The sequence below is a fragment of the Ornithorhynchus anatinus genome, chromosome X1, assembly GCF_004115215.2.
Source record: "Ornithorhynchus anatinus isolate Pmale09 chromosome X1, mOrnAna1.pri.v4, whole genome shotgun sequence".
Lineage (NCBI taxonomy): Eukaryota > Metazoa > Chordata > Mammalia > Monotremata > Ornithorhynchidae > Ornithorhynchus > Ornithorhynchus anatinus.
The window spans coordinates 86,528,958-86,556,245 of NC_041749.1; the positions used below are offsets into that span (position 1 = coordinate 86,528,958).

At 50.9% G+C, this 27,288-nt stretch overlaps 1 protein-coding gene across 4 annotated transcripts in view; it reads right to left on the reverse strand.

The window, feature by feature from the left end:
* The window catches only part of SFMBT1 (Scm like with four mbt domains 1), a 139,081-nt gene extending 117,917 nt beyond the window's left edge, over positions 1-21,164 (reverse strand). The window contains exons 1-4 of one of the 4 annotated variants that reach the window (XM_029051376.2): positions 16,798-19,500; positions 11,840-12,090; positions 11,436-11,618; positions 8,064-8,137 (exon numbers count right to left, since the gene is read on the reverse strand). The gene's annotated coding sequence lies outside the window, so the exon portion shown is untranslated. Of the gene's footprint in view, positions 1-8,063; positions 8,138-11,435; positions 13,317-16,797; positions 19,501-21,067 lie in introns of those variants that run through there. The other 3 variants (XM_029051375.2, XM_029051381.2, XM_029051378.2) reach the window with 3 other exon arrangements.
* Positions 21,165-27,288: the final 6,124 nt, after the last annotated feature.

Sequence of the window (27,288 nt, forward strand, 5' to 3'; positions counted from 1 at the left end):
GGCCAAGATCTTGGGGAACAGTCAGGGAATGATGCCTCTTGGAAAAGGTGATTTTTAGGAAGGCAGGGTTATGGCGAAACAGACTAAAGGAGGTGGAAGTAGTTTCAGGCAGGTGTGAGCAAATGAGTCCGACATGAAGGTTATTCCATCTAGAAAATATGCTTATTTTCAAATGCTGCTATATGGCCATTTAGAGAGATAGCTTCATCAGCACAAATAATAGAACTACAGGAAATGGGTTTAAACTTCAGCCAGAGAGCTATATTAGATATAAAGAAAAATACTGTGATAATACAGATAATTAATTACCAGAACCCGCTACCAAGAGAGGTTGGGAAATCTTTATCCTGGAAAATCTTTTGAAAAAAAGATAGACAACCATTAGTCTTAGATGGCTCAGGTATAATCCCGCCTGGAGGCAAAATGCTGAACTAGATGAACTTTTGCGATTCCCTCCAATCCTAGCCATCTGCGATTCCATGAATTGCTCTCTAAGGGGCATGTAACATTCCAAGCAGTTTAAAAAGTGCACACAAAATTCGACTAACCCACAATTTTCTAACACTAAGCAAGAGGAAGTAGCGTGGCCTAGCGGCTGGAGCACGGTCCTGGGAGTCAGAGGACCTGGGTTCTAATCCCAGCTCCACCACTTCTCAGTCGTGTGATATTGAGCAAATCCCTTCTCTGTGCCCCAGTTACCTCATCTGTAAAATGGGGATTACCACTGCGTGCCCCCTGTGGGATACGGTTGTGACCAATCTGATTAGTTTGTATCCACTCTAGTGCTTAATAAAAATTATAACTGTGGCATTTGTTAAGCGCTTACTATGTGCCAGGCACTGAACTAAGCGCTGGAGTGGATGCAAGCAAATTGAGTTGGACGCAGTCCCTGTCCCGGATGGGGCTCATCACAGTCTCAATTCCCATTTTACAGATGAGGTAACAGGCACAGAGAATAATAACGATGGTATTTCAAGCGCTTACTATGTGCCAAGCAAGAAGCAAAGCGACCTGCCCAAGGCCACACAGCAGACAAGTGGCGGAGCTGGGATACGGTACCCGACACATGTAAGCACTTAAATACCACAAAAAAAAAATAAGCAAGGGGCTACATACAAGACTGAATTACAATCCACAAAAAGGTGCCCTACCAACCTGACAACATACCCTTTAAAGTTCAGGGTGTACAAAAAAGTGTGGGTGTGCCCCGGTAGACCAAGGTGTGTCTGGGTGTGGAGAGAGTGGGCAGGGCTCCAAAACTGACATGGGGGGGGGGGGGGGGGTGGGATGAAATGAGTCCTCAGATCCCTTGATTGGTTCAGCCACGGGGGCTAAGAAGCTCAGTTCACCACCTTCCATCTCTTGCCGCCCTGCCTGGAAGAACAGAGTGATGTGGGGAAATCTGAGCGGGGTCAGGAGGCCTGGGCTGCAAACTCTTCATCAGCTTCTGCCCTTGGGGAACTTCACTGCCCCACTGATGGGCCGCAGAGTATAAGAAGGAAGGGAGAGTGCTATTGAATGAATGGCAAAAGTTTTGTAAGCAGAGTGAAATTCTGACATCACTGCACAGAAGTGAGCTCTCCACCAGCCTTCTCCATTCTCCAGCTCGCACTCTTCGTTTCTTGCAAGCTAATCCTCTAACAGTACTGATCCTCTAACGGTAACCGGTTCTTGTCTTGCCCGTCTCCTTCCCCTCATTCATACTGTTCTTTGGGTCTATTCATTCATTCAATCGTATTCACTGAACGCTTACTGTGTGCAGAGCACTGTACTGAGCACTTGGAAGAGTACGATACAACGATAAACAGACACATTCCCTGCCCACAACGAGCTCACAGTCTAGAATTCACTGTCTCCCCAAATTCGCCAGACTTCAGCTTTCCTCAATCCATTTCTTACCTCCCCATCTCTCATATCCCAACTGCCACTTCAACAATTTTATGCCACCTCTGAGCTTTAAGTACTTATAATCCCCAGTAAAATTTATGTGCTTATCTTTAATAATCAATCAATGGCATTTATTGAGCACTTACTGTGTGCAGAGCACTGTACTAAGCGCTTGGGAAAGTACAATATAATGGAGTTGGTAGATACCTTCCCTGCCCACAAAAAACTTAGTCTACAGGGGGAGGCAGACATTAAAATGAATTATGGATGTATACCTAAGTACTATGAGACGGAGGGTAGGGTGAATATCAAGTATCAGAGCAGCATGGCATAGTGGATAGAATGCAGGCCTGAGGTTCTAATCCTGGCTCTGCCATTTGTCTGCTGTGTGACCCTGGGCAAGTCACTTCACTTCTCTGTGCCTCAGTTACCTCATCTGCAAAATGAGAATTGAGATGTGAGCCCCACGTGGAACAGGAATTGTGTCCAACTCGATTTGCTTACATCCACCCCAGTGCTTAGTACAGTGCCAGGCACATAGTAAGTGCTTAACAAATAGCATAATTATTATTATTCACTATTATATTGATACCTCTTTATTTGTATTGATGTCTATCTCCCCCCTTCTAGACTGTGAGTCCGTTGTGGGCAGGGATTGTCTCTCTTTATTGCTAAATTGTACTTTCCAAGTGTTTAGTCCAGTGCTCTGCACACAGTAAGTGCTCAATAAATATGATTGAATGAATGAATGAATCAAGTACAGAGCCCAGTGCATATGCAACACAGAAGGGAGAGGGAGTAAGGGAAAATGACGGCCTGGGGAAGGCCTGTTGGAGGAGATGTGATTTTTAATAAGACTTTGAAGGGAAGAAGTGAGGGAGGAAGGAAGAGGGAAAGGGAGAGAGAGAGAAAGCGAAAGAGAAAGAGAAAGAGAGATGGTCTGTCGGATATGAAGGTAGAAGTTCCAGGCCAGACAGAAGGCTTGGGCAAGGGGTCAGCAGCAAGACAGACAAGATTGAGATACTTCCTTGTCTGTGTAATTTTATCATCTGTCCCCCCTGCTAGCATGTAAGCTGCTTGAGGGCAGGGATCATGTCTACTAATTCTACTGCACCCTCTCAAGTGCTTTGAAAAATGCTCTGTCCACAGTAGGCGCTCAATAAATGTTATTGGTTGATCTGATTCCACCTCTCTGATCTCTGTTCATCCTTTATTCCCTCTATTTGTAAATCACTGTTTGCCTGCCTGTCTCCCCCATTAGATTGTAAGCACATGGTAGGCAGGGAATGTAGGCTTGGCTTCTGTTCTACTTCGCCAAGTGCTTAGCACACTGCACTGAGCATCCCAAGTGCTCAATAAATACCACTAATCCTACTACTGTTGCTCCTCCTTGGAAGCAGCTGAGCAAGTGGTGAGGATTTGGGGCCCAAAGAGCAACTGTGTGAAACAGGAAAAAGGAACAGTTCTCTTCCTTGAAATGGTGGTTCAGGGAGTGAGGTTCTACAGTCGGCATAATTAGCATTATTATTCATGACATTTGTTAAACACTTACTGTGTGAAAAGTAGAGTTCTAAGGTACTGGGGGAAAAAAAAAGTACAAGAATATTCTTTTAGACAGGTCCCTGACTCACAAGGGGTTTATAATCCAAAAGTGGGATGGGGGGCAGTGGGGAGGAAGGAGGGAAAATTGACAACAGTCACAAAGGGAAGGAAACAACAGGGGAGAAAGAGTACAAAACAATATTGTTCAATAATAATAAAAGCCACAATACATTACTGCTAGGGGGCATAGTCTTGGGACCAATTATATTTTTATCAAGTTAAAAAAACTCACAGACCTCAAAAGCAATTGGCTCCACAATCCAAAAAAAAAAACACGCAAAAAACTACTCACAAAGGTGTTTTAACTATAAAGGTCAACTAATCTTTCGGAATTTTCCCCTTGACTCATAGCTCCCCTCCCCTTCCCATCCCGGAGATCTTCAAACCATCCCCCTTTCAACTGCATTTTCTTCCTAAAACACAGAATTTATTTATAGACTGTTTCTGGAGTCCGTTTACCAAAGGAAAATAACAACAGTGTTAAACCAAGGACTGGATATTGAAAGTAAAAATTGTCTCAACAATCCTTAGTGCTGTTATTCAAGTGCTTATTACAAATGTTAATGAACACTTCCCTTTGGCAGAAGAGATTAACGTCTTTAAGCATTAGTCAACACTGCCTTTGGCTACACAGGTAAGAGGACCAAATAAGAGATTTCAGGGAGCCAGAAGTGAATCACTGTCCTACTATAAAAGAACTATATTTAAACATTTTGCAGTATTGTAAAAGCTAGAGCCCCCTACTGCTATACAAAGATTCATTCACCTGTCTAATACAGATGGGAACCATGAATAAAAAATCAATTCTAAAGATTGATTTTTAAAAAAAGACCTAAAGCAAGAAACTCAGGGGAAACCCTTTCTACTATGATAAAGAATCACAATAATAACACACTTTGTGTGAATCACTCCATCAGGTTTAGAAATGCTATTCAACTGGAACAGAGTTTATATTTACTGAGGGATATTTTCTAGACTTTCCAAGAAAGTGTTTGTTTTTTTTTCCTCCCTCACTACAGACCCCTGCATACATCATAAAGAGTCCACTCAAATAAGGTTATTAATACTTAATAATACTAAATCTGGTTCCACACTCTTTTACTCTGTTCTGTTTAAGCAAAGGGAATATTCTGCTTCCAACCTACGATGGAAGATTTATCACTGTAATTTCTCATTACCATTCCCCTTCTCCAAGAAGACACTAAAGTATAGTTTATATATAGCCTGCCATACATATATATATAAATATATACACACACACACACACACACACACAGCAGCATGGAGTAGTGGATAGAGCACGGGGGTGGGAGTCAGAGGGTCACTGGTTCTAATCCCGGCTCCACCGGCTGCCTGGCAGATAGTAAGTGCTTCACAAATACCATAATAATTATTATTATGCATATCTTTAGTTTGGTCACTTGTTTTTGCCCCATATCTCCCAATAGAGTCAAAGCTCCTTGAGGGTTAAGAATTGTCTTCTAACTCCTCTCATTACTTCCCATAGCGTCTGCCCACAGTGCACCCTTAATGAATATTAGCTGACATACTTGTCATATTATGACTATTATGGCACAGTGGATAGAGCATGGGCCTGGGAGTCAGAAGGTCATGGGTTCTAATCCCAGCTCCGCCACCTGTCTGCTGTGTGACCCTGGGCAAGTCACTTCACTTCTCTGTGCCTCCATTACCTCATCTGTAAAATGGGGATTGAGACTGTGAGCCCCACGTGGGACAGGGGCTGTGTCCAATCCGATTTGTTTGTATCCACCCCAGCGCTTAGTACGGTGCCCGGTACATAGTAAGTGCTTGACAACTTGTCGGCTGTGTGACTGTGGGCAAGTCACTTAACTTCTCTGTGCCTCAGTTCCCTCATCTGTAAAATGGGGATTAAGACTGTGAACCCCACGTGGGACAACCTGATTCCCCTATGTCTACCCCAGCGCTTAGAACAGTGCTCGGCACATAGTAAGCGCTTAACAAATACCAACATTATAAGTACCACAATTATGAGTACTAATGAGATTCCACAATTTAGATTTTTATGACAAATGATTCTTTGTATATGATGTCCAAAGGGTAAGGGCAGGGACTGTATCTGTTACCGATTTGTACATTCCAAGCACTTAGTATAGTGCTCTGCACATAGTAAGTGCTCAATAAATACTACTGAATGAATAGATAAGCAACAATGAGAAATGAACTTGAATTCAGTGCTTGATTTCTAGGCAACAGCAATTACCAAAGGAGCAATCACTTGTTTTACAATCTGAAAACAAATTCCGTAGACAAAAGGCATTGGAAGTTAGCCTCTTGAACTCTACTGCCCCCCAGTTGGGTTTTTTTGATGTTGTTTTACTAGGCAGTAAGAAACACAGGGGCCAACTTTATGGAGGTGATGGAGGCAATGGATTTCATTATTATTATTATTATTGTTACAGCCAGCAGAGTCTGAGGGTAAAGCTATTCTCCCCAGAAGTCCTAACTGGCTGTGCCATCTTGGCAGCCCTAACGAAATCCTAGCGGCACTGCCATTCTGGCACTAACCTCAGAGGGGGCCGGTTAAAGGGGAAGGATGCAGAGCCAAACTGTCCAGTCCCCTCAGCAAGGATCCCAACCACTCTCAAATCCTTCCTCGTCCCAGGACCTGGGTCCCTCTCCTTGCCCCTGACTTTGCTCCTGTCAGGCCCGGGGCCTAGCTCAGTTTCTTGTTGTGGTCCAGATCCCAGGATCTAACCTCCTCCTCCCCTCCCCCCTTCCACTGCTACCCAGCCCTCACTCCTACCAAAGCGGGGGAAATGGGAAAAATGGGGCAAGAGTAAGGATACGTGGGAGGCTTGGGACTCCCATGTAGAGCGGGGAGCTGAACCACCTCCCAAAACATAAGTCCACATTCATATACCTACACAAATATCTCCTGAAAGTCACCCCATGTATTCAGTCAATCGCATTTATGGAGCGCTTAGAATGTGCAGAGCACTGTACTAAGCGCTTGAGAGAGCACAATATAACAACAGACGGACTGCCCCACGCACGCTTATCATCTCCACGCCTAAAATGACAAGGCAGCAGCACTTACAGCAAGAAGGTAATTTTGTTTTTCTTATCACTCTATAGTGATGCCTGGGAAACCAGGCAGACCTGCTGCTAACCTTCAAAAATTGAAAGAAAATGTGTTAAGTGCCTGTAGGAGAAGTTCATAATACAAATGATTAGTAATACAATTTAGTCCTTACATTTCTGGGATTGTGCTATATGCCCTTCACGTCAGCAGTTTTGACCCTTGTGACAATATTCCACGGTAATTGAAGAGTTAGCTCGAGCAGGGTATTGCACTATTTCCTTTTAAAATTTCTCAACCAAGATTAGTGTGATGTTGCTATGATTTGTTCTGTTGCTAAGATTTGCCCGAGGTACAGACTGACCTACTGCAATCAAAACATTGTAAGTATGTGGTAGTCAAATACACTACTATAAATTAGGAGTATTCAAATATTCTTTTCCAGCCAAAGTTTTCTTTTGAAAAATAGTTTTTTAAAAAAATGTGGCTTCCCCATCTCCTTTTGGATAAATATATCACACTTCATTCCCTACTTTGAAAATGCAGTGAGTTAAACCATGCCCTACCCTAGTGATCCTTCTATCTGCAACTACCCCATCAAAGACTCTTACACTTAGCCCCAAACCAATTCCTCTTCCTCCTGCTTCCTCTCGAACAACATTTTTCACTGGGTTTCCAGCTGCTGATTTCTGTTTTCGCACACTTCACGGTTAAAGCCATTTACCTATATCTACTTGACTCCCAAAAACTACTATATGGTTTGGCAGAGTTGGGAGGACGGGGACGGGGGAGAATGGTTTAGCACGACATAATATAACTATCCAAAGCAATCTGGAACATAATTGGACCTTATGATACATTTTTATTTAAGGAGAACTTAACAGAAATACACACACACACACGCAAATCATATTCTTTGTCATGTGGTTTCAAATCTTTAAGAGGACTGTGTCATGGCCATTTTGGACTGCACAAATGAGAGAATGCAGGGAGAAAATACATAGTAAGGACTTAATTGTCAGTATACGAGGCTTGTGCTGCACGGGGCAGCATTCACAAAAGCAGACAAAAGGTTCAGTGTGTACTATACAAAACACTTAGCCCTAGATTAGAGAGTCTTGAAAGACTGAAATACACTGAACTTAACCGTAGCCAAAGAAGTTTAGCTATTTTAAATAATGCAAAAATCACACCTGGTTAGTAATTATAGCACTACATTTGTATACATGGTTGACTCTTATAATTCTTTATTAGGGCCACCTCTCCCATGTTTTGCAAATACCCCACTCTTTATAAATCTCGCTAGCTGTTTTCCACAAACAAGACGGTAATGAGAACAGACTACAATCGTATATTTGCTTTACCATTACCCAGTCATTCCAAGGGGGCTTTTTCATCATTAACTTGACGGTAAAAATGAGACGATGCTATGATTCCGGTCTCAGGAAATACGAACCCAAAGACAGTAATTTTTTTCTTTAAAAAGGAGAAGCATGCTCCACAGTATACTGACCTGCAGACTGTTAGAACGATTCAGAAAAGAAAATGTTCTCCACACGGTGCAGCTCATCGGTTTGAGGCAACGATCTGCAAAAGGGAAAGTATGCTGTAATCGACACATCTTTCTACTGAGGGAATACAGAGAAGAGTCCACTATTCAGAGAAGTACGGCCTTCTGCGTCGCGCAATACACAGGGAGGCACGTACACTGAACTTCTGCAGGAATCACGCATTATGTAGTAGCTTGATAAGAGGGCCCGGCGGCGTGGTCGGGGATTTCTAAACCTGATCTCGTCCCCTTTCGCCTCACCTCACGCTCCCACTCTAGTCAGTCCTCTAGTCAACTTCCATCACCCACAACAGTCCCCCATTTCCTCCACTCCCAAACCACCTGCCTCCTCTTGTTTGCCATCACTTTCGGAGGGAAGTGCTCTAATCCTAGGAAACTGTAGGCGAGAACTTTCACCTCTCCCAAACCTCTGCCTAGAAACCGCCCCCTTCTTGGAATCCATTTCAGTTTTACCAAGCTGGGACATTAAAAAAAAAAAAAAAGAGAGACAAAACCCAGAGGCTAAAAGCAAAAAGTGATCAACTAAGGCCATGTAGAATTTGTAGATACACTAGATATGCTACTTTGGAATGTAAGCTCCTAGAGGGCAAAGATGATCTATGTTCGGTTGGTAAATCACATGACATTGCACGGGTCTGCAATAAATAGAGAAGCAGTGTGGCTCAGTGGCAAGAGCTCGGGCTGGGGAATCAGAGGTCATGGGTTCGAATCCCACCTCTGCCACTTGTCAGCTGTGTGACTGTGGGCAAGTCACTTCACTTCTCTGGGCCTCAGTGACCTCCTCTGCAAAATGGGGATGAAGACTGTGAGCCTCACGGGGGACAACCTGATGACCTTGTATCTATCCCAGCGCTTAGAACAGTGCTCTGCACATAGTAAGCGCTTAACAAATACCAACATTATTATTTTTATTAAATATTAAACCACTACAGCCAGCATCAGCAAGCCCTGTACGTGCCAGAAGGTGGCACCGCAGTCAACCTGTTAGCAGGACTCAATAAACACACTTATCCACTCATCGGTAACCAGGGGGGAAAAAATCCAGCTCGACCAGTAGAATATACCCTTGGCGGTGGATAAGCATTAAGGGGAGACATCAAACACACTCAGTAAGCGGAGAAGCAGAGAGCAGCCGACGAGGCCTCCAAGAGACCATTTCTAAGTCCTCCTCTCCTCCCACTCCCTGACTCGCTCCCTTATTCCCACGCCCCCTCCCAGCCCCACAGCACCTATGTACATATCTGCAATTCATTCATTTATATTAACGTCTGCCTCCCGCTCCAGACTCTAAACTCGCTGTGGGCAGGGAATGTGTCTATTTATTGTTATCTTATACTCTCCCAAGCGCTCAGTACAGTGTTCTGAATGAATGGAAGTAGCAGTTGGGTTTCACCGGAAAATGAGGCCAACATCCGTCGAGCTCTACTGGCCGGCCCACGAGCCTCTGGGGTAGCAATGCTTGGGCTGGGGGGTGGGCCACTTCCATTCCGTAATTGACGACGCTTCCAGATTGGAAGCACAGCTCCCGAGAACTTCACGGCAATCCCCCATCCTTCTCCCCGGCTTTTACTTGAGACGCGGCTCACAGAGCGAAAGCCTGGGACCACTGTGCGGATCCTAAGAGTAGCCACTCCAACGAGGAAACGGCAGGGGCTGCCTCACAGCCGTCACTCTTGGAGGTGGCGGGGAGGAGGGGACCCAGCCTGTGCTCTGCCCCTTTGCTTCCCACCCCTTTTTTGGTGTGCTAAATGGTCACTCCGGTAACGACGGTTACAGTATTATTTGCTTTGGGCACCTAGAACATACGTTTAAAGACCAGCGGTCTTATTAAGGGGTTTGTTTTTCACTTTCTGCGTTTCATTCAACTCAGAGAACCAATAGAAACCGGTGAAGTTGAGCCCCAAACATTCACGCGCGCTCTCGATATTGTCGTACGTACTTCACGAACACTGAAGGATTCATTCGGAAGTCAAGAAAAATTTCTTATCTTCCCCTCCACCCCAGTTCTTTGGCCAAAGCTAGGTTTATGACTTACCATTCGATCACGACCCTCCTATTTTAAACCATATTCCACGAACGAATAGAACATCAATACGGACTAGATAGGAGCCTCCAACTACCCCAAGTAAATGGTTAAAAATCCCCTAAGCAACCACAGTAAACTCAGAGAAAAAGAGAGTCGTCCTTCATATTCAAAGAACACTTCCTTTCCCCAGTACCCAGCGGTGAAGTTCACCTTAGGAGTGCCTGTGTGGCTCAAAAAGCCAATCCACACCGGGCACGCGAAAAGGCCATCCCATGTTGTGCTGTCATGTTTGATGCTTGCAGTGGCTGGTGGTGTTTCCTCTTCTGCCTCCTTGTCTCTCTTTCCATCCAAAGCTTTTGCTCAAAGAGAGCTACTCCCGAGTAAACAACCACGTTCTTGGAGTTTTAACAGGGATTTTAGAAACACATTTCCTAGGTTCCATTTTGAAACCCAATAACGAATGGTGTTTGCTCTGGGGGACATTTTTAAAAATTCAAAGGATAAAACTGAATGATATGTACTCTGTAAAGTACGCATTTCAGAAAGAGGTAAGAAACAGCAGTGTTAAGTCAAAGCCAAGTTAAAGTGCTAGACACCGGGTAAATGACACAGGGAAATCAAATGCTGCGAAGCCATTAACAAGTAATAATTATAAAACTGCCAAAATAATTCTCGAGCATTAAACACCTCTGTTCTTAATACTCTCTGGTTTTCAGATTCCCTTCTATTTTTAACCACCTTTTCATACATGCTGGGTAAGAATGCTGTAGTCACTTTAAACAAGCCAAAAAATGTTTGGGCATAAATTTTATTGTGTCCTGCTAACCGCAAACCGTAACGTATCTGTTGTTGAGCCATTATTACTTGCAGCTAAGGAAGGACAACCTCAAAGAAAGGAAACCTCAAACCCTGCTTGGGTTAAAGTACAGCCTTATAAAATTAATTTTTAGAATATGCCAATAATCAAGAACATAAATCAAAATTTAACATCTCTTTTGAAACAAACATTTTCTCCCACCTTCCCATTTTCCACCAAGCATTTGTTGCCAAGACGGAACTGGCAGTCTAAGTGAACGATTCTTCAGTTACGGAATGAAGTCACACCCAAGTTGGGATCAGTGAGGCCTTGCCAAAAAAGAACAAGCGACAGAGCAACAGTCACTAAACTAATTATGCTTTGGTTGAGCCATTCAATCGGCACATTTTCAGGTACAGAAGTACGGTCAGCAGCCGTTTCTTTCGAATCTCCACTTTCTTGCCATGGGAAGCCAAGAACACAGGTTACTCACCTGTAGTAGCAGTTCTCTGAAAGTGTGGTGGGCACCAGATCAAATCATGGTGTGAGCTCCATCTCAGCCTCTGTTTCCAGCCTCTCTGCTGGCTGGGGCCCTCGAGACTGGATTTTCCCGTCCAGGCACGCGGCCCCTCCCCTCCGACCGGGGCTCGCATATGGCTCTGGCCGGCAGACCCCACTTTCGCGACGTCCGTGGCAGGGTAGGTCCCAAGAAAATAAAGCACATGATTAGTGGTACCGCGGTATGGCTGGAGTTCGTCTGAGCAGTGGGAAATCTGAGTGGCAGGAAATCTGACTCTGGTGTGCTACCCACTTTTAGGGAACTACTATTACAGGTAAGTAAATGGCGTTTCTCCAAAAGCGAGTGACAACCAGATCAGATCATGGGCTATTACACACCTTAATCCCCCCTCGGTGGAAGGGGGGAGTCGTTTGGGGGGCGGCTGATGGAGGACGGGCAGCCCAAATTGGTTCTCTCTCCTGCGGATGGCATCCGGGCAACAGCGCTCAACAGATGTCCTCGTGGGGGACAGGAGGGCATCTTGTCCAGATTTGCCGGTGGACTGTCCCTCGGTGTTACAAATGAAGGTGGCCCAAGCCCTGACGGAGGGAGTGGTGGCTGTCCCTTGGAAGGATGGGCCCGGGCAGTTCTGGCAAAGGAAACGCAATCCAAGAGCCAGTGGAAAATGACTCTCCGAATACCTCTCCCCGCCCCCCTCCACCCAGTTAGAGTGGAAGGACGCAAACCAACATCTAGTGGGATACGCGCAGACTGCGTGATCGTTACAGATAATGGGCGATGACCTGTTCTGCAAGGTTGGGAAAGAGGAGATGTACATTCTCTTTCCTGGCTTACGTGACGGTCTGACACTACCTTAGGGAAGAAATTTGGGTTGGTATGGAGTACGAGCTTGTGGAACTGGGGAATCTAACAAGAGGGATTGAAGCTCACAGGTCCAACGGACTGAAGTGACTGCCACCGGGTAGCCGATCTTCCACGACGAGTGCTTGAATGTGCCCCAGTGGGTTCGAATGGGAGATAGGACAGCTGTGTGAGCACTCTGTTTACATCCTAAGGTGCAGGAGGGGTGCAGCTTGGGAAATGTAAGCGGTTGGATCCCTTCATAAACCCAGTGACGAGGGGTATTTCCCCCCAGTCTCTTCCCATCCGCCCGTCCAGGGAAAGTTAACCGTGCCGCTGGGTGTACTTTGACAGAGGAGGTCTGGAGAACGGACTGGCCGAGATGCACGAGGTGTTTCAGCTGGACATGGCCACTTCTGGTGCTACTGGCAACTATTTCCGACCCAAGTCGGTTCCTTGGTGTGAAGGGATTTGGCGCCGTCCCCTACAGCCTTTTCTCACACACGAGGATTTGGGTGCCCACTGCCACCTGATCTTTGTTAGTGTGTGAGAAAAGGGGCAGGGGGAGGTGGAGGGGTGGTTCCAAAGCCCATCCTACAGAGAACTGACAATGCGGTCCCCTTTACGGGCCTCCGGCGAATAGTTCCTTCAGTGGAAACTGGGAAGCTTTGCCTTTTCTTCCCTCGCAAATAAGTCTCCTTCCGGGGTGGCCCATTTCCAGAAGAGGAAGGTCACTGTTGCATCGTGCAGGTATTTGCTCGCGCAGGGCATCAGTTAGTATATTTTCCTGGCCTTAGAGGTGAAAGACGATGAAGTTTCCACAATGTTGTCTCACTCGTGACCAAACAGTTCTGCCTCAATGTGTAATTTTCATCATACTACTGAATAAGGGAGAGTTCTTCCCGTAACACAACTCAGTTCTAAGTGTAAGACGGTCCATGTTGATGCAAGTAGATTTGTTGTAGGAAGTGACAGTTGTAATAATAACCGCATCCGTTACGCACTTACTATGCGCCATTCACTCTACTAAGCGCTGTGGTAGAAGCAAGATGAGGTCGGACTCAAACCCTGTCCCAACTACAGTAAGTAGGAGGGAGAACGGGTACTGAATTCCTATTTTACAAATGAGGAAATAGACACAGAGACGTTAAGGGACTCGCCCGCGGTCCCGCGGCACGCAAATGGCAGGGCTGGGATTAGAACCCAAATCCTCCGACTCCCAGGCCCGTGCTCTTTCCGCTAGGGCCCACCGCTTCTGCACTGGGGCGCCTGCCGATGAAGCCGGGTGTTTTCTAATGTAATTTTTCCGTAACACAAGGTTCTTCGGGAACACAACCGCTGCATTAAAGTGACCATCCCTCGAAGGTTTCTTCACAGGTAAAGTAGGTTCCTCCTTGCTTGATGAGGTAAAATATGGTGACCTGTTACCGGTCAGAACCACGGTTCCTTTCCCTTGCAGTCTATCTTGGAAAGAGAGTAAGACCCAATGGGCAGCCCCCTCGTCCAGAATGTTGATGCGTAGTAGTTGGCTTTCCCATCCTCTGAGTTACGTCCACAGTGACAATCAGCTCAGGGTCTGGCTCTAGGAACGGATGTTCCCGGCCAAGGCTAGTTGGTTCTTTCTCCCAATCCAGCAATTGGAATGCACTATCCTGGGTGGCACTTGGCATTTTCCGTAATCACGTTTAGGCGGTCCTCTCACCTCTTCTGAGAAAGGCACTGGTTTTGATCACGTGGATGCGTGTCCCTAGGAAGTCCAACCACCGCAGCCGGGTCAGCTGGGGCTTCCTTAGGTTTCACTTAAACCCAAAGACACTGAAGAAGTGACGATGTTCATCTCAGATCTTCTGGTGCCCCAAGCCTTGACCTGGCATTTACTAGCCCATCATCCATGTACGGGAAGAGTATCCTCTGCCTCTATAACGGTGTTACTGAACGTGCAAGGCATTTTGTGACTAACCACTAGATTGTAAGCTCCTTGAGGGCAGGGAACATGTGCCTTCTCTGCACTCTTCCAAGCTCTCAGTACAGTGCCTAGCACTCAGTAGGCATTCAAGAAGTACCACCGATTGACTGAAGACCAGAGGGCCGACGTCAGGCCGAAAGGGAGGGCTCTGGACCGGTAATATTTTGGCCCAACCACGAATCAAAAGAATCTTCGGTGGTATGGCTGGATTTCAAAGTGTATGTACCCTCTAAGCTCCTTGTGGGAGGGGATCGTGTCTACCAACTCTGCTGTAATCGTGTTTTCCCAAGTGCTTAGTACAGTGCTCTGCACACGCTAAAGTAGTCGGTAAATACCACTGATTGACTGATGTGACTCTGAGGACCAAGGGACCCAGCCCATCCCCCTGTCCAGGAGTGGGAAGATCTTTCTGTGAAACCATTTGGAACTTTTAAGATGAGGTGTTTCCACCTGAGATCTAGGACTCTACTTCTTGGAATTGCCCTCTCGCGCAGAGGGGGCCCAAATCTTCCTCCTAATCGTGAGAGGGTCCCGGTTCCTCTTGGGAGATTCAGGGGGAATGTTACTGGTTGTGGCGAGAAGCAGAGCGATATCCCAACCCGACTATTGGAGGATCCAGAGGAGATGGGGTAGGGACAGAGGTGACCCGGTCCAAAGTGCTGGACACCCTAAGTCTGCCAACTGCCTAGGTGTTAGTGCCCTGAGGGGCCAAGGTTTGGGGGGTTCTAGTGGACAGCACGGTCACCACTATCACCTACCTGCCCCTGCCGCTCTGGCTGCTGCTTCGACCAGTGGGACGCTAAAGCTTTTTGTTAGGGAAGGAATGGCATCAGGTAGTCACAGATATCTTTACAGACACCAAAGCCACCCCTGCTGACAACTGCTGGCTCTCTAAATGAGCCTTGGATGTTAGGGTTCACCTTTCCCTCCTTGCTGAACCGTCCGCCGCTTTTTCTGGCCCGAATAGCGATTCAGGGTTGCAGGGTAACACCTGAATCTAGGTGCTCCTGGATTTCCTTGTTAAAGTTGGACTGTAAGTTCCTCGCTAGGCAAGGCGCACATCTTTTAGATCTGGGGTACGTTGCTAAGCACTTAATAGGGGGTTCAGCGTACAGTAGGTGCTCAATAAAAACCACTGTTGATAAACTCGCCTCCTTGCAATCATATCTGTGTTTCCAACACCCTTAGATTGGCCGAGGGCCAGGCTCTGCGCGACTTAGTCATGGTCTTTAGAAGGTGGGTGTGAATGGATCCCTTTGGCAGTTTGGGCCTCTAGGAAGAGGCCGTCTAGCCTTCTTCACCTGTTTCTTTTTTTTTTAATGGCATCTGTTTAAGGGTTTACTACGTGCCAGGCACTGTACTAAGTGCTGGGATAGAGACAAGTGAATCAGGTTGGACACAGAGTCCCTGTCCCACGTGGGGCTCACAGCCTTTAACCTCCATTTGCAGCTGAGGTCATTGAGAACCAGAGAAGTGAAGTGACCTGCCCAAAGTTACAGCACAAACAAGTGGTGGAGCCGGCATTAGAACCCAGGTCCTTCGGACTCCCGGGCCCATGCTCTATTCCCCTAGGCCACGTTGCTTCTCCATCTTGCCCCGGACGGTTTTCTGGTGCCGAGCCACATCGTCTGGTAACCGAGCGATGTCCGGGCGGTGGAGGGAGGTCAGCCTTTTCGTTTTCCAGGCTAAGTCCTCTACGGTTATCCCGCACCACAGAGTCACCACTGGTTTATCAATTTCCTCCACGCCACACTCTTGACAGCATCTGGAGCAAGGAGGATCCACCGGGTCATTCCGCTCGGGGCTGAGCGGGAGAGTAGAGACCGTATCGGTGGTCTTGAGTCCGGGACACACCTTCCCCGATTTCCTCCACTGGGCCATCTGAGATTATGTCCTCCACCATTCCGCTGGGGTGTGGGCATAAATCATGCTAAACAAGTTATAGGTGTGCTGGTGGTTTTTGCTAATCAGGCTGGTGTGTTCATAATTTATGCTAATAATAATTGGCACACCCCTTTCCCAGGTGGGTGTCAGGACAGAGGGTTGCCCCTTTGTGACTTTTTTTTTTCTTTTTTACTTTCGGTTTTAGGTCGAAGGCAGATCAAGGCTTGCAACGCCTCCTGCCGTGACCTGCCACCTAGGAGTGACAGCCCGGTCCCTTCGCCTCCTGCTCAGGGACAAAAGTGAGGCGCACAGGTCAGGGCGCGGATGGGGACCTCTGGGAGAGCGGGGATGACGGGGGCGGGGCGTGGGAGGAAAGCAGCCCGCGCCCACGGCTGCAACAGCAGGTACCCCTACCCCCTCCCCGGAGCATCTCCACCGAGGCTCCACTGAGGGGCGGAAGGGGGCCCAGGGTGGGAGGAAGGGATCCCCTGTCCCGTGCCACCTGAGAATCCTTGCCCAAGGGAGCTCCCCCTTCTCTCGGAGTCAGGGGCCAAATGAGAGAGGGTAGGTACATTTACACCTTTCTTCCCTCCCTGGCAGAGAGGTCTCAGGTAGGGAGGGACAGAAAGGAGGACGAAGACTTACCTTGAGTCCGAAGGTAGAAGAAAGCCGAAGATCATTCCTCTGCAGCAGAGAGAAAGTGGGGTCTGCCGGCTGGAGCCACACGTGAGCTTCGGTCGGAGGGGAGAGGGCCACACGCCTGGACGGGAAAATCCCGTCCCTGGCTCCAGCCGGCAGAGAGGCTGGAAATAATCCGGAAACAAGAGGCTGAGACGGAGCTCATCCCATGATTTGATCTGGTTGCTACCCACTTTTGGAGAAGCATTCCGCTAAAGAATAATTTACAAGAGGAAATTGTCATCTTTAATAGCAGTGAAAACGTTTCACTTGTGCTACTCAAGTTCACAGTTCATCAGAACTAGACTGCTTCTCCAGCTACGATCAAGTCAGTTAAGACAGCATGCCCCCTTACCTGCCTCTGACCACCTCTCTAACAAAAGTTGCAGGAAAACCCACAAAAGCATCTAACCTGGTACAGGCAGTCCTCGGTTTTAAGATGTTTCGGGTTAAGATGAACAGCGCTTGTATTTCTAAATGCATTCCGTTTCAGCTTTACAACACATCGGTTTTGACTTTACAACACCAGCCTCCCTTACGCCCCTTCGTTAGTGGGGCACAGATGGGGGCGGAGGGGGAGGGGGGTAGCAGAAGAGCCAAGTGGAAATGGAGCCAAAAAATTAAAAGAGGTGGAGGAAGAGGGGGAATCACTCGATCGCCAGACAGAATGACCAGGGAGGATCGATACGGCCACTTTTCTCCCAAAGACATAAAAATCGGCTACCTCATCACGGAACCTCGTTAACTCAATATAAATACATCGACATACTTATGTTACTTAACCGGAATTGGTTGAGGATAGAAATTGGGGTCTAGTAAAAAAAAAAAAAAACCCGACCACGGTTCAGGAGGTACAAATCCCCCCTTTACGCCACTGTGCCAGTGACCAAATCGGTTTTAACTTTCGATGCAGTTTTCAGGAATCATTCGTGTCCTAAGCGCGAGGACTTCCTGTACTATTGTTAGGAGAAGTTACACCAATTGTTGTTGAATATTTGAGGACGCACAGGGTTCTCTACTGACCACACAACACCGCCGCTGCTCTCGGAAAACAAACTTAATACACTTCGCAAATACTGTATGTTGTTCCACTAAAGCTGGATGACTTTTATAGTGCGTTTTTGCCATTTTGGATTCGCCTTACTTTCTACTTTACTTTTTATTTCAACTTTGGTAAATGAGACAGGCACACGAGCCAACCCAGTCAGTATCTTTGACAGTGAATCCTTCTTTGTGGGGGGTGGGAGGAAGAGAAGGGGGAGGGTAAAGCCTGTATGTTAACAACATTCTTTCTCGAATTTATAAAACGTCTGGTTCATAGATGCCCATTCCTGAATGAGTCCCTCGTTCTTTCAAATGATTCAACTGCCAGCATCTCCAACCTAGTTTTGAATTTTTCCCGTTTCATTTCATCAACCACCTTGAGCTTAGATGACTGCAAACTCATGAACCCCTTCACCAGAGAGCTTACAGAGGTTTAAGCCCGAGCCTGTTAATACAAAGACTCCCATGAGCCCCCGATTCAACACTTAAAGTATCAGCTCAACTGTTCATCCTTTTAGAAATGACACATCAAGTACAATACTGTTTGCTGTTCACCGTTCAAGGCCTTTCAGGCAAGTTTGATGAAGTGTCTGTTCTGAACATTAAAGACCACGAGGAGCATAATAAAGGATTATCCCACTGCTTTTGGCTAAAATGCCATTTCTGCTCTCCCAAAGACGGTTGAGTTTGAATGACGGGAATGGCTGTATAAAGTTCGTGAAGCTTATCTGGAGTAAAGTACCTCGTATTTTTCTGGCACTGCGAACTAACTCACTTTATTGAAATGATAGGAACGGTTGTCTAAAAAAGACTGTGAAGCTCTGGAAGCATGAGAGAAGTGTTTTGTTTTTTTTTTTTTCAATCTGCCGTAAAGTACCTTGTACTTGTCTGGCACTGCGAGCTACATCGCATTAGAGTCTAAGTTCACCCTGATGATTAAAACACAGTATTACCTATTAAAACTGAATCCATCCCATTTTTTCAACGTGCTCTGTTCTCCAATGACGGACGGGAGACTCCACGCCTTCCCAAACATTCATAACAGACTACCCGTAACCATTTTCCTGAAGATCAGGAGAGCAAAACTCTCTTTCCTTAACTTCACTCTCTCAAACAGAATATAAGAAGACTCCGCAAGAGGGTAAAACATAGAATACTGTCAAAATTAACGGATTCTTTTTAACTCACTTCGCTGACAGCAGCTTGTTTCTTCAAAGTGCAAATAATCACCGTGTAAAAATCCACCTGGGACCATTAAGCAGCCATAACTTTCAGGGATCCCTCTGGGAACATCAAACACCCCACCTTGTTATTACTTAGCGGTTAACTATCGGGCTTGTTTGTTCCTTTTCTCCCCCAAGACCAATTCAGCCACAGAACCCTCGGCCGCATCGTAACAGATTAAAACGTGCCCGCGTACTACCGTTAATCTTAAAGTCGCCGACGTCTCAAAGAAAACTCAAGATGGTCTTTTTCGGGAACCACCCGGACCCGACCGTTTCGCTGCCACCGGGTCCCCGTCTGCGAGACCACTATTTCTCATCACACATCTTCGCCAGAAACAAATAAATAAATAAATAAAACACCACCTTCCCTCGTCGCAGAAATCAAGCTTTCGAGGCAGTGGCAAAACAACCTCTGGCAATCAAAACAAGACAACTCATTCCACCCGAGAGGCATCGCCGGGAGGGGCGGGAGGGTGGTGAAACGCTAAGCAGAGGGTTTCTTGGTCGGGTTTTCTTCCGCACAACAAATATTTTCGCTGCAATCCACGGCTCCTCAAACGCTACACGTCGACTAAGGGAGCGAAGGAAGAGAGGGGCAACCCCGCCGGATTGGGGGGGGGGGCGGGGGGGAAAAAAGGCGGCGGGTCGGGAGCCGATTGTAAGACATCCACGTCTGCCACAGTTCTGCACGAGGCGCCCGCCATCTGACAGCCCCGGGGACAGTTTTCCCAGAGCGGGCAACGTTCCGGCCGCAGAGGGGAGTTACCTTCGGGTCCTCTCCCCGGCACACAAGTCCGCAGCAGCCGCCGCCGCCGCCGGGGCCGCCTCCCAGCAGATTGGCGGTCCCAAGTCCCCGGCATGGGGGGGCGTCGGTCCCCGCGGCCGGGACGGGCGCTGGGGGGGGGGGGGGAGGGGAGAGCGCGGAGGCACCTCCCCCATAAAGGGGTTTTTCCCGGGGGCTCTCCACCCCTTACCGTCAGGACTCGCTCGTTTACAATAAGCGGAGAAGGTGGTTCGATAACCGGGGCGCGCGGGGGGCGGCCCTCGGGGCCTCCTCACCTTCCATCCAGGTTCCAGGAGACGGGAGGGAAGGGAGCAAAGACGCGAAGCTCCGAAATCGTCGCGGGCGCGGGGACAGCGATCCCGCAGCCCTACGGGGAGGGTTTCCCCGACCGCAGCGCGCCGGATGGGGGATGGGGAGCCGAGCAGCAGAAAAGACGCGCCTCTCCGCAGCGGGGGAGCAGGGGCGGAAATGAAGGGTGCGAGGTGCGGGGAGAGGAACTTTGACGGCTCGGCTCTACGGAACTAGGGGGGTCGGGCCCCCCCCGGCCCCGACGCCGGGGAGGGAGCCCGCAGCGGGAGGCTCTCGGTCCTTCCTCGGCCGCTCTCCTTTCCCAAGATGCGGCGCCGCAAGCTCCCTCCTCACTTTTTTCGCCGGGAGTTGCGGCGCCGCCGCCGACCGCGGCCGAGAGAAGTCGAACGGGGGGGGGGGGGGGAATCGGGAAAACGGGGAGGAAGGGGGGGGGGAAGCGGGGCTGGGAGCGCACCTCGCCTCCGGGGGGCAGGAGGGGCGGCTTGGGGGCGCCGCGCGCTCGGTGCATCCCCCGGCCCGCCGGGCACCCGCGCGCGCGGCGCCCCAAGCCGCCTCCGATCTTCCGCCCGCGCGCGCGCCGCCGCCGCCGCCCGTTGGCGCTTTCGCCCCAACATCCTCACCGAGCCCGCTTGGGCTTTCGCTCCTTCTCTCATTTCTCCCGACCAAAGTTGAGGGAGGCGGTTTCACCCCACCACCACCCCTCACCCCTCCGCGCGCGCACACCCCGCGTCCCCTCCCCCAGCACACGCACATACACACACACACACCTTTTTCTCAAACCCCCGCCGCCAAACGCGCCGCTGCCCCCCTCAGGCCGCCGAACGAGGGAGGGAAGACCGGCGCGGAGGCCCGGCCGGCGGTCGCTTTTGCCTACCGGGAGTTGATGAGGGGCTTTTTTTTTTTCCTCCTTTTCTCTAAGCGCTCGCTCGTCTCCTTCCTGCCGGGCTGAGCGGAGCGGGGCAGCCGGGCTCCTCTCCCCGCCCCCCCGCCCCTCCCCTCCCACCCGCGCTCCGGCGGAGGCGGCGGCGGCGCTCCGCTCTCCGCCTCATTCCAATATGGCACGGCCGCGCAGAGCGCATGCGCCCGCCGCCCCTCTCGCTTGGCGATCCCCTCCCTCTCCCCTCGCCCCAAATAGCCGTGCCTAGGGTCTGGTGGGGGGACACGACCTCCCCGCCGCGGGCTCGGGACCCCGTCGCCCACCCCGGCCTGGGGCTCGCCGCTTTCTCCTCGTCGCCGCCTCTCCCCTTTTCTCCGGGGGGACCCCCGCACCTCCCGGCCCCTGCGGTCCGCCTCTGGGGGATTGCTGGGAGAGGAGGCGGGCTCGCATCCCTTCCCGGGTGCGGGGGGGGTCCGAGCGCCCACCTTGTTTGTCTCCCGTCTAAACGGCTCTACCCCGCTCCGGGCGGAAGGAGAGGCAGGTTGCATCTCCCCGCCTTCCCCCTGCCCCGGCCGCTCCCCTAAATCCCCGACCCGCAGGTCTCGCTCTCTTGGAGCCACCGCTTCAAGCGGAGGGGGACGGGCCGACGGCGAGCTCTCCGGAGCCACGGTCGGGGGGCCGGGAGAAGACCTCCCGAGGCCGCGGGAGCGAGAACTCCCGGAGATCGCCGGCCCGAAAACGCCGCCGGAGAGAGCCGAGGCGCCTTACTTTGAAAAAGTTGGGCGGCAACGCGGAGGAAGGAGGCGCTGGCCTCCCACTGTCCCCCAACTCGCTCCCGCGGAGGGACTCGGGCCGATGGGACGCGCACGTGGTGCCTTCCCTCCCCCCGCCCCCGAAAGGGAAATCCGCGGAGGCGGAGAGCCGAGCTCCGCGCCCGGCGCCGCTCCCCCCCCCCCCCACCTCCGCCCCGGGATGGCACGCCACCGGCCGGGGAGGCTCCCGGTCTCTGGGAGCCAGAGTGGCCCGGGAGGACCGCGGGGAAGAGCCACTCCCGGGGCGGGGCCCCGACGGGGCCGCCGACCGCCCGGGGGAAGAGCATCGCGGGGGAAGAGCCGGTGGCGGCGGGAGCTTGGCGTTCCCGAGCGGCCTCTCCGATCCGTCCGGAGATGGGGTCGCCTCTCCCTCTCTCTCTCCGTTGCCCGGTCCGTGCCGTTGAGGCGCGGTCGGTCCTGCGGAGATTCCCCTCTCCGGCCGCTGGAGGGGAGCCGCTGCCCGTGCCAATCTCCGGGGCGCGGGGAGAGGAGGATCGCCGGGGAACGGCGGGCAAGCCGGCGGGCGGAGGGGGGGGAGCCCCGCGGGGAAGGGGAGGGCGGCGGGGGAGCGGGTTGTGCCCGTTCTGGGCGGAAGCCTCGGTTCCCGGCTGGCGAAACGGGGGAAACGCGATCCTCGTATCTGCCGACGCTTCAGGGGAGGCCCGGCCCCCGCAGGGTCTCCCTTTCCGGACGCTCCCGATCCCCAGCCGCGCCAGCGCCCCCGGGGAATGGACCACGCTGGACCGAGATCCCCGCCGGACCCCGCCATCTCACCATCTCATCGAGGCCCGAATCGACAGCCGGGCCACTTGTCCCCGCCGATGGGTGCGGGGAGAACAAATCCGGCAGCGCAGGCCTCTCCCTCCTTCTGGGAGAGCGGCGAGACGCCCCCCCGGACCGGTTCCGTTGGCGGGGGGTGGTCTGCGGCCCCGGGCGGTGGATCGACCGGGAGTCGGAAGGACCCGGGTTCGGATCCCTCCGCCGTCACTTGCCCGCTGCGTGAGCTCGGGCAAGTCGCTTCGCTTCTCCGGGCCTCAGTTTCCTCATCTGCCAAATGGGGATTGAGACCGTGAGCCCCCCAGGGGGACGGGGGCCGCCTCCAATCCGATTTGCCTCTATCCGCCCCGACACTTAGTGCGGTGCCTGGCGCGCGGCGAGCACTGTACAAATACCAGAATTCTTACTGTCGTTATTTAAGTGTTGGGGGGGGGCGGGCGGGGGACACCTTGGGGATCCCTGCAGTGACTCTTTGGCTTTTCCCTCCCTGTGCCCACCATCCCAGTGGCCCCGGGAAGGAGACCGCAGAAGAAGGCGATTGCAAGATTCCCAGCTGCCGGGGCGGGGAGAGGGTTGAAACGTAGGGGGGGAGGGAGCCGGGGGAATAGCATCTGGTAACCAACTCCCCTTTCTCCACAGAGTAGGACGTCGGGTGCCCCTCACCTTCCTGGCAGGGTCCAGTACACCCGATTTCCTTTACGACAGAGTTCTCGCTGCCATGGAGGATAGATGCCGCGTCCTCTCGGACGCTCTCTCCTCAGGACGGTGCAGGGGGTTCACGCGAACGCACCCGCCACGGGGAATCGAGCCTGCCGCTTTTGATGAATTCCCTGAGCCGTCACCTGCACTGAACAGCACCACGCCCACGGGAGCTTTTGGGGTAGGAGGAAGGTCAGAGGGAGCCCAGAAAGGTTTCCCAAAGCCCTCCAAATTCTAGCTTCGGCGGGGCCCGGTGGGATGATCGGCAGGACGGGCCTCTGGGATCTCCCCCCAGCTCCCTCCCCTTTCCGAAGTTAAATTTGCCAGAGCGCTTTACAGAAGGGGGAAACTTCTCCGGTGCTGGAAATCCTTGGCCCACGAGCGGAGCGCCAATCCAAGCCGAAGAGGAGAATTCAATACTCTTTAAGAGGGGAGTCCCGGAAAGGGCCAGCCGCCCTGCCGCTCGTAATCAAAATCAGTCCTGGGCCGCCAAGGTAGCGCTGAACCCATAGACTCCAGACTGGTGTGGGCTTTTCGGAGGCCCCTGGTCCGTTCCTCCCGGTAAAGGCAGGATTACACTTCAACCATTGGCTTGGTGTTCAGAAACCACCCAAAAAGCAACAGTTTGATGCCAACGTTTCTAGCCATCACAGAAACTCTCTCCCAGATGGTAAATCAGCACAGAAATAAGAACTTGGTTTCTTCGACTCCAAATCCCAGTCCAAGTCGTGCGGCTCCCATGCCAAGCTCAGCAGAATAAAGCCTGCCGAATCTCCCGAGTTCCTCTTCTGAACCCCCATTCGGTCCTAATTTAGGAGTTCTGCTGCATCGCTTCCCTCCTTTCCATCGTTTAGAAGCAGCGTGGCCTAGTGGTTAGAGCATGGGCCTGGGAGTCAAGAGGCCCCGGACTTGGCTTCCAATCCCAGCTCCGCCGCTCGTTTGCTGGGTGACCTTGGGCGAGTCGCTTTGCTTCTCTGCGCCTCGGCTACCCGATCTGTAAAATGGGGACTAAGAGGGGGAACCCCATGTGAGCCCCTTAAATTCATTCTTATCTGCTTCGACTCAGCCCTCTCTCCCTGCTCGACAACGATACTTCTCCTTCCTAACTCGCTCCTGTGCCCGCTGCCTCCGCCAGCTGTTCCGGGCATTTAGCTCCTTTCGCAAACCTCCTGTCTCCCCACCCGCATCATCTCTTTCCCCTAATCCCCTGGCCACACACTTCATCGACAGATATGAGACCATCAGGCGTGATCTCCCTAAAGCCTTCCCTGCCCCTCTCCAATCCACCCCACCTCCTCCAACCTCCTCGACTCTTCCTGCGTTCACTGCAGTAGCTCAAGATGAACTCTCTCGCCTCCTCTCTACCTGTGCTTCTGACCCCAACCCTTCATACCTTTTGAAAATGCTCCCCCCCCCTTCTTCCCTCCTTGACTGCCATCCTCAACTGTTCACTTTCCAGCAGCTTCTTCCTTCAAACGTGCTTACGTAAGCCCTACCTTTAAAACCCCTCCCTCGACCCCACGGCTCCCTCCAGTTATCGCCCCGTGTCTGTCCTACGGTTTCTCTCCAAACTTCTTGAGCGAGTTGTTTCCACCCACTCTCCCCACTTCCTCTCCTCCGATTCTCTCCTAGGTCCCCTCCAATCTGGCTTCCGTCCCCTTCACTCCTGAGAAAGAGCCCTCTCTAAGGTAACCTGCTTCTCTCCGAGTCTAACCGACTACTCCATCCTAGTGGTCCTAGGCCTTTCAGCTGCCTTTGACATTCTAGACCACCCCCTACTCCTTGAAAACTTTATCCACCCTTGGATTCACCGACACTCGTCCTCTCTTGATTTTCCTCCTATCTCTCTGACCGCTCCTTCTCAGTCTCTTTTGCAGGCTCCTCCGCTGCTTCCCACCCTCTCACAGTAGGGGTTTCTCAAGGCTCAGTTCTAAGTCCCCTTCCCTTCTTCTACACCCCCTCCTTTGGAGAACTCATTCACTCCCGTGGCTTCGATTACTATCTCTATGCAGATGATTCCCAAATCTCTATCTCCAGCCCTGTCCTCTCTCCTTCCCTGCAATCTCACATTTTCTCCTGCCTTCGAGATTTATTGTCCTTAGGCGTACCGGTGACACCTCAAATTGAACGTGTCCAAAACTGAAGTCCTTATCTTCCCACCCAAACCCTGCCCTCCCTCTGTCCTTCCCATCACTGTAGACAACACTGCTATCCACCCTATCTCACAAGTCCGTATCCCCGGCGTTGTCCTCGACACGTCTCTCTCATTCCACCACCTGTTCGATCTGCCACCAGATCCTGTCGGTTCCACCTTCACGACATCGCTAAAATCTGCACTTTCCTCTCCATCCGAACTGCTACCGTGCTGATCCAAGCGCTTATCCTATCCTGCCTCGACTACTGCGTCTGCCTCCTCGCTGACCTCCTGGCCTCCTGCCTCTCCCCACTCCAATCCATACGTCACTCTGCTGCACGGATCGTTTATCATCAGAAACGGTCAGTCCGTGTCTCCCCACTCCACAGAAACCTCCAGTGGCCGCCCATGCGACTCTGCATCAAACAGAAACTCCTTACCAGCGGCTTTAAAGCACTCCATCAGCTTGCCCCATCCTACCTCACCTCATTAATCTCCTGGTACAGCCCAGCCTGCACGGTCCGCTCCTCTACCGCCGGCTTACTCACTGTGCCCCCGTCTCATCTATCTCACCGCCAGCGCCTTTCCCACATCCCACCCCGGCCTAAAACTCCTTCCCCCTCCACGTACGCCAGACCACCACTCTCTCCATTATTAAGGTCACATCTTCTCGAAGAGGACTTCCCCAATAAAGCCCTCTTTCCCCTGGCTCCCTCTCCCTTCTGCGTCATCTCTGCACTTGGATGGGTGACCTTTGGAAATTTGATACTCGCCCCACCCCCAGCCCCAGAGCACTTGTGCACAGATCTTTGGATTACATAGTAAAAATTAGTTTTATATTCATATTCGTGTCCATCTCCCCCTCTAGACTGTAAGCTCATTATGGGCAGGGACCGTATCTGCTAATTCTGTGATACTGTACAGTGCTCTGCACATAATAAAGTGCTCAATAAATACCGTCGATTGATTGACGCGGGACGTGGACTGTGTCCAACCTGATTAGCTTGTATCTACCCGGAGCTTAGTACGGTGCCTGGCACATAGTAAGCACTTAAATACCATTAAAAAAAAAACCCACCTCATTTCCTTCTAGCAATTTGAAAGCCCTTATGGCCACTTTGTTTTCCCAGACTGAATGAATGGACACCAGAGAATTGAAGTACCAACCAGCGGTCTGGGGTCTCCTCTGGTCAACCTGGGCCGTCCCCACTTTTTTTCCAGCTGTGTCTTCGCTCTGGTGGAAGCAGAGACACTTCAGTCTGGCAACATTTCATCCGGTGACCGGCAAGGGTGATGCATATCACTTGCAGAGAGGGTCGGGATTTTTCAGCTCCGTGTCACTGCCCTCCTTTGAGATGGACAGTGATGTCTTTGGATCCTCATCTTAGTGTCAGGTGCTTCGTTCCCCACGGCATTCCCTTCTTCCCTTTTTCCTTCTCCTTCTCCTCCCCTTGCTGCCATTCTCCGAGGCAGGAATGCTCGGGAGACTCTGAAAGACTCCGCCTGTCCGACAACTATCCGATTCATCCGTGTAACGTACCCAGGCTGTAATGTACCCAGGCTGCACAAACCCTGGGAGAACACATTCATGACCTCCTGGTTTTTCCGTTGCTGTAGAATGCTGCTAGGCACAGGTGCAATTCTGCTCAAGGGATTCTCTCTCTCCTCCTCGATGTTTCCACATTTTCTACCTATCGACCGTGCGGAGGATTCTTGAGATTCTTCCTCTGGAGCTGTTCCGGGGTTCCTCCCGCAAACATAGTATAATGTATTTTTCTTAACTCGGGGTTTCAATC